General features: G+C 40.8%; 1 protein-coding gene across 2 annotated transcripts in view; it reads left to right on the top strand.

Moving 5' to 3' along the window:
* Positions 1 to 493: 493 nt before the first annotated feature.
* The window catches only part of nat16 (N-acetyltransferase 16), a 34654-nt gene continuing 27379 nt past the window's right edge, over positions 494 to 7768 (top strand). The window contains exon 1 of one of the 2 annotated variants that reach the window (XM_039603895.1): positions 494 to 714. The gene's annotated coding sequence lies outside the window, so the exon portion shown is untranslated. The remainder of the gene's footprint in view (positions 715 to 7768) is intronic. The other variant, XM_031740945.2, reaches the window with a different exon arrangement.

Below are 7768 nucleotides of genomic sequence, written 5' to 3'. Positions count from 1 at the left end.
TGACGCTTTGATATCGACTGTTTTCATAAATTGAATGAATGAATTCTGAAACGGTGTTTTATTCCATGCTACGGGAGGCAAACATGACTGGATGTCCTTTCCGAGAAACTAAACAGTTCTTATTATGGCCGCCAACCGGATCCTTCCGGGTCATTTAGTGAGGACCCTTCAGACCTCGAAAGGTCTGAATATGACAGACTTAAACATTTAAGGGGATCTGTAGTGATACACTGTTGAACAATCCTGTAATTGTCATACACTGGGGAATGCGTGCATTTGTGCAGCGTGAGAAGAGAAACCACAGCTCGCACCTGATTATCTGCAGTGCATCTTGACTTTAGTTCATTTTTGAGCCACCAAAGGACAAACATGTCCGCTACACTGATGCAAAATGGCTCACTGCTGCTCCTGCTTGGAATTCTCTGCACGTCCCTGATGGTGTCAAACTCACGCAAACGGACACACAGAAATAGCGGAGGGGGAGGGGGATGCTGAGCCGCTCCAGTGAACCCAGTATGGATGATGACGTAGGAAACTGGGATGGGCGGAGCTTGGGGTTCGTATTGAATCTCCGGGGATCACCGACACCGGCTGGTCTGTGTCGTTCATTCATCGGTGGAATTATTCAGCTCCTAAATTAGCCGTTCCACCATCAGCCATCCTGACTCCTCCGAACACCGACTCTAAGGACGCTACTGCTGGCCATCCTCTGTGGTAAGACCCGAACAGCGTAGGGCTGGAGGCTCGGCAGCAGATGCTGGCTCAGCGCTGTCCTATATGTTGTCTAAAGGAAAATTACCAGCTTATACTCCCATCCTATATGGGCTGCGGGGCGCGCGGTGCTCAGCAGGCCGGCTCGCTTCATGATGACGTTTTGGATGGATGCGAGTTATTTTAATGGGCAGTATTGCAGTATTCTATTCTTGGTAGTATTGTTGCAAAACAGACAACTGCATCGTGTTCTGCGTTATTATAATAATAATAATAATTATTATTATTGTTGTTATTGTTGTTCCTCGACGCATATGTCCTCCCGTTATACCGAATCGGTAATACCATTGTTATTACTGTGATTACGTTTTTCTCTTTTGTAATTTCGTAATAATTTGTCCGCATAATCTAAGGCCAGGGTATACTTATTAATCCACAGCGTCACATAAGCAGAAAAATGTATAATGCTGTAACGCGCTGAACATTTCAAAATAAAAGCCCTTAGTTAATTTTAGAAAATTCATCTGATTTTGAGAAATTGTCACATTTTAAACATAAAATGAGCTTCAGGAGTTCGTTAGTGTCAACCTGCTATCTCTACTCACATCTTTTAGACGACCTATTCAAGTTTTTCACAGCGAGGAACAGAGAAGTTGTGACAGTAACACAATCCGCGTCCTTAAAAATGACAGTGAGTGACTTTATGTAGACCTTTTGGGCTTTTCTTGCTAATATTCTTGAACATTTTTTGTTTTATTACCTACCAGCTCATTAAGGTCTAGTTTAGTCTAATTCTTCTGTGGTTTAATAGATGATTGATTCAAACTGAATCAATTCAACATTCATAAAAGGTGAAAGCCTTTCCATCCTTCATCCTATGAAAAGGATGAAGGATGGAAAGGTGGTTGATCCAGATCGTGATGCCTGGGAGAGTGGGCAGTGGACCCTTTGACCACATTGTTAAACATAGTCTTAGAGAGGGACAGGATGCCGGAGGAATGGAGAATACCTTTACTGGCACCAATTTTCAAAAACAAGGATGATGTACCGTGGGATAAAGCTTATGACTCATCGCATCGAGGAAAAAGTTGTTGAGGCTATGTTAAGAAGAGAGGTGATGAGCAGTAATTAGCAGTGTGGCTTTATGCCCAGACAGAGCCCCGCAAATGTGATAATTGCTTTGAGTGTTGAAGTGTAGAGATGGTCCGAAGGAGTTGCACGGTGTCTTTGTGGCTCTAGAGAAATCATTCCAAGAGAGGTATGTGGGAACGAGGAGTGGCAGAGACATATGTCTGGCTGGTGCAAGACACGTATATTAGGACAAGGAGAGAGTGATGTGTGTAGAAGGGTTCAAGGCGGAGGTGGGATTACATCAAGGATCTGCTCTGAGCCCCTTCTGGTTCACAGTGGTGACACAGAAGAGGTCAGGCTGGACTCTCTGTGGACTATGATGGTTTTTAGAGATGGTGGGACTACCATAAACTGGAGGCTGAACTGGAGCTGTCGGGGGTATGACCAATGGGAATGACCAGCATGGACAGGATTAGAAATGAGTATATCAGAGGGACATCTCAGGTCAAGCATTTTGGAGAGACAAGGCTGAGGTGGTTTGGACATGTGCAGAGACACAGTGGACATGTAGGAAGGATGCTGAATATGGAGCTGCCAGGCAGAAGAAAGAGAAGTTCATGATTCATGGATGCAGTAAAGAGAATATGCAGAGGGCTGGTGCAACAGAAGAGGATGGTAGCAATAGGATGAGATGGAGATGCAGATGATCTGCTCTGGGAACTCCTAAAGAGAGAAGCCAAAAGGAGGAGAGGTTTTAATAATTATAACAGAAGGACCTTAGTAAACAGCATATAGATCAGGTATATTTTCAGCCCAGCTCATCTACCGTCACACATCTCAGAGAGGGATCTATGCCTAGTTTTGGGGATCTGTAAGTTTTTCTTCTACTCAAATTAAGGCTTCCACTGAAAAGGTGTGGCCTTTCATTACTGAGTAATATATAGCAGCACAGTTACTTGATGACTCAGTTATGTAGTATTGATTTGTCACCAGGTTTTGGTCATCTTTCAAATGGTTTGTTTTCTTGCTTTTTCTATTCTTTCAGGAGTAAAGCAAGAGTAGCTGTTGATGTGATAACGGCAAACCAAACCACCAAAGTGCACATTAAGAAACATTCTTTTTTCCTTATTAAATATTTAAAAACATCATTCGAGAATGATACGTTTACCATTCATTGACTGTCTTGGTATTCAAACAATTTTCTAATGCTTAACTATAAATTAGTTGAAATTCTTGAGTTAACATGAAAAACATTCAGAGACTAGTACAAACAGCCATCACTTCACCCAGCAGTCTCAGCCTGTTATAGGCCAATCTCCAACCTTCCTTTCATCCCAAAAATTCTCCAAAGAGTAGTTAATTGTTAAACAGCTAACAGATCATCTGCAGAGGAATAGTTTATTTGAAGAGTTTCATCAGGATTCAGCTTTAGTGAAGGTTACAAATGATCTCGGCCTCTGACATTGGACTCATCTCTGTGCTTGTCCTGCTAGACTTCAGTGCAGCGTTTGATACTGTCGACCAAAGTATGTTATTATAAAAAGTAGAGCATGCCATAGGAAGTAAAGGTGCAGTGGTTTGAATCATATGTAATAGATTCCTTTTTATTTTTCCAAGTAAAGTCACACACTAAGCTAAATTCCACAGGATCCCGTGATGGGACCAGTTCTGATTACATTATGCATGGATCCCTTAGGAAGCAGCATTAGAAGACGATGAAAGCCAGAGGACACACAACAATGAGTTAAACTGCAGAAATGTCTTAAAGACATAAAGAACTGGATGACCTCTAATTTCCTGCTTCTACATTTAGATAAACTGAGGTTATTGCGTCTAACCAGATGCTTATTGTGGCTGGAATTACCTTCAGTGCCAATAACACTGAGGAATCCTGGAGTCGTGTTTGGATCACCCTAGTGGAGCTAGGTTACTCTAAGACTACAGGCTTACTTGTGGCTCCTTGCTACTGAGTTTTCAGCTTTCATGACCCTGCTGACTCTCTATGAGCTTACACACCACTCTGCATTTAATCGTTAGTGTTTAATCATCTTTGACTCTGTTCTGCAGTTTGTCCACCAAAGTTTTCTTCCAGTTAAAAAGGGAGTTTTTCCTTCCCACTGTTGCCAAGTCCTGTATTGTTGGTTTTCTCTGCATTATTGTAGGGTCTTCACATTACAATAGAAAGTGTCCTGAGGTGACTGTTGTTGTGATTTGTTGCTATATAAAGAGAATTGAATTAAATTGAACTGAATACATTCCAGGTCTCCAAAAATACAAGCAAGCTGAAAGGTATATTTTATTGTTTTAAGTAATTATTCTGGACAGTAAAAATCACACAATGGTCATTAAAATGGGTTCAGACTTGATGATGATTCATCTCCTATCATGACACACAAGATGGCTTAACAAGTTGAAAGTATTGGTATCATCATCAGTATATTGACCCTGAATTTACATGGTATTAAATACTAAAACATCCATGATCACTAATGCTAATGTTCCCCACTTCAGTCAAAGATAATAATAATAAAGTTGTAATAACTATTTAAAAACATTAAAAATAAAATGGTAAAATGCAAACTGCTGCACATGAGATTAATGTTGCAGAAAATCGTTTACTAGCACGAGTGGTAAAATAATATTTTAATTAAATTAATTATTTTAATATTGCATGCACTCTCAGTGTTGCTGTTTATTTCTAATGAGGGAGGCTCTACTTTAACTTTAAAATGCATGCTTTAAAAATTAACGATTCCTCTCGGTGTGTGTTCTGAGCTCTAGAGGCTGCACAGGCGTCAAAGAGACAGAAGGTTAGAAACATCAAGTGACTGAAGAAGTCACTTGGATGAGTGACGAAACGTTTCTCCCACAAAACGCTACGTCCAGATGAACAGATTCAACTTTTGGAGATTTACTTTCCTGGATGATTGAGAATGCATCAAGACATCTATAAAAACACTTTTACATTTTCTGCATCAACAAATACAAACACACGCTGTGACAAATCAACAGAGTCTGCATGTTATTCAGTGGTTTTAGTAAGGTATGGCTCAACACTCGTACATATAAAACATACCATCAGCGATGACATGTTCCACTTAACACAGGCAGCATAAAAGGATCAGTGACAACACGGCGCCTCCAGCTGATTTAAATAGAGAGAGAGGTTCTGATATGAGCTGATCTCTTTTGACAGTTTGGTATTTGGAGTTGAAAGAGAGGAGGCATTATTGTATTAATCGTGCAAGTGAGAGAAAACACAACATGGACATCCTTTTCTGTCCACTTTTGTCAACACTCTTTTTAACACTCTGTGTCTCTGACAAAGGCAGTGGACGTCAACACAGGACGGTTATGTGGACAGAGATCTGCTCATAGTCTACTACCCTGGGTTCAGTTAGTTAAGCGTGTCATCATGCGTGAGCCTAACAGGTTAAAGTGATTAAGTCAGTGTGCACAGCTCGTTACAGTGATAGGCTTTATACTTCGTGCTTGTGCTGCTTCCTCACCAACTCATCACCAATGATTCCACTCTAGTGTCTGATTGTGTGCTTGTTGTATGTTTCATAACTAATCATGTGACTATTTACATGGCTCTTGCATAAGTGGGCTAATGGATTTGTGCTTGTTTTAAAGGACTTTCAGACCTCTGTAATATCAATTAGCCGACAGAGACCTCATGCTTAACAGTTTTTACACATTATTGATGTTCAGTCTTTAGAGTTTAAAGTCATGTCTATTCTGTGCTGATCAGCTCACAACGATGCAACTAAAACGTGCAGGTGGAGGCTGCAATATACAGTCCTGTGAAAAGTATTTTCCTCCTCACTTGCATTTTTCAGATCATCAAATAATTTGTAATTTTAGACAAAGATAATCAGAGCAAATACAAAATGCAGTTTATTAATTGAAAAAGCTAAAAACTGAACTCTCGTGTGAAAAGTCATAAACTAAACCTATAAACTGGTTGCATTACTCTTGGCAGTCAAGCAGTTGCTATAACTGGTAATTGATATCTCACGTGTCTGAGTGAATTTTGTCCCACTATAGTTATCACAGTTATTTTAATCCAGCTACAGTGGATCCTACATCCAGTGTAAGGTGATGTCAGAGCATCTCAGTCAGATTTTTCTGGTTTTCGGATTTGAGTAGGACACTCCCAAACCTTTGTCCCTTTGTTTTTTTTTTCTTTTTAATGGTTTTGAGTAGACTTACTGTTGGGTTTTGGATCATTGTCCTGGTGCAGGTGTTTAAGGAGAAAGACAGCCCAGGAAAACAAACAAATAAACAAACAAAAACCCAGCACAGAACATCCAGCCTGTTCTCACTCCCGAGGTGTAACATCCCGACGATTCGTCACGTCCCGAGGCGTTCCGGAGAAACGCGAAAGGTGACCTTCCGCGTTCTTATGCTACGCGCTGGGTTATGGATGAAATCTAGTTGACTGATGCTCTCACGGTAATACAGGTTCCAGCCATGTATTCCAGCCCTAACCTTAACCTTAACCAGCACTTTACTGATGTTAGATAGTGTTTTCCATATACTTCTAAGTAAAATGAACGTACATGTTTAGATTCATTCCAAACAGTTCTCATGTTTCCTCGTTTTTCCGACCTCGTAATCTAGGGACGTGTTGGGTACCCAGAAGCGTAAGATATCGATGATTTGTCACCTAGCATATGTAAATGTTACGCTTTGGGAGAGAGAACGTGTGGGAACATCACACGACCAACACATCCGACTGTTGTATTTTGCCTGCTGTGTTCTATTGGCTCTCTTCCTGGTTTGTTTTGGTAATCATTAGTTCCCTTTGTGTTACTTGGTGTCCTAGTCTTGTCTGCGTTTGTTCATTGTTTTTCCATGTTCCCCTGTCTAGCAATGTTGGCTTGTCAATAGAGGGCGCTAGGACGCCACTCCCATAAAAATATCGCAAGAAAAAAATCCATTACTAACAACTATAAAAATATGACATTCATTGCAAATAAGTTTGCAATGAATGAGTTTGCTTGTACATCATGTTGCCTGCCCTGTTGGCCAAACATGATTACATTCTGTGTTAAGTTCTTGCAAATAATATGATTATGTAACAGCCAAATGGCAGTCTCTGGACAGACTGCAGTTTTTTCCAGGCATGGGGGTCTGAGCCTGAGTGTCTGTTGGAGCTTTGAATTTGCCCCTCAGGCTGCAATTTTGTGCATCCCTGACCAGTTGGCATGGACTGCCTATCTTGTTTAAGAATTTGATTGGACAATTCAATGTTATCCACACATTCACACATCGTCACAGCAGAGGCACTTGAAGAAGCACGGGCACTCACTCGTTCACTACCGCTTGCCTGAGGATGGCGACTTCAAGTGCTCCAGGAAGTGAAGTTGGTTAGCTGGATGTGGTGTGAGCAATGGCTTCTTTTGCATTATGTGTCTGCTGTTGATTTGTCCTGGTGCCAAATTGTTTTGGACCACTACAGGTGTATGGGACTTAAAGCAGTTAACAGAAAACTGCAAAAGACACAAAAGTAGCCACTTGGACAATTGCATAAGGCTACACCTCTGGCAGGTTTAGAACAGTCGAACAGCTGGATGAAAGTTGTTGAATTGGCAGGAGAAAGTAGGATGAAGAGGTGACAAGAAGTCAGCACATTTCTGTCTAGAGTCATAAGCTATGCAGAGCCTATGAGTTGGGTTAGATATTAGTGTTACGCCGGGAATTGATTCGAATTTAGTGATTCTGATTCCTTATCGATTCTCTTATCACCACCGTCACTAAGCAGCAATAAAGACATTACATTCATGCAAATTAAATGCATGCTGTGGGTCAAATGTTTGTGCATGATTGTTGAGGTGTTTCCCCTCTTTGTTGTGATCACTGTTGGAGTCATTACTCAAAATTATTACACGTATTACACAGAACACCTTAAATGTAATGCAGTACTTTACTTAATTACTTACAGACTCTGTCTCATAATCACCATTTAACAATATAAACC

Source organism: Oreochromis aureus, linkage group 3, assembly GCF_013358895.1.
Source record: "Oreochromis aureus strain Israel breed Guangdong linkage group 3, ZZ_aureus, whole genome shotgun sequence".
In the NCBI taxonomy this organism is placed as follows: Eukaryota; Metazoa; Chordata; class Actinopteri; order Cichliformes; family Cichlidae; genus Oreochromis; species Oreochromis aureus.
The sequence above is the reverse complement of the archived record's forward strand: the minus strand, read 5'-3'. Positions and strand labels throughout refer to the sequence as shown.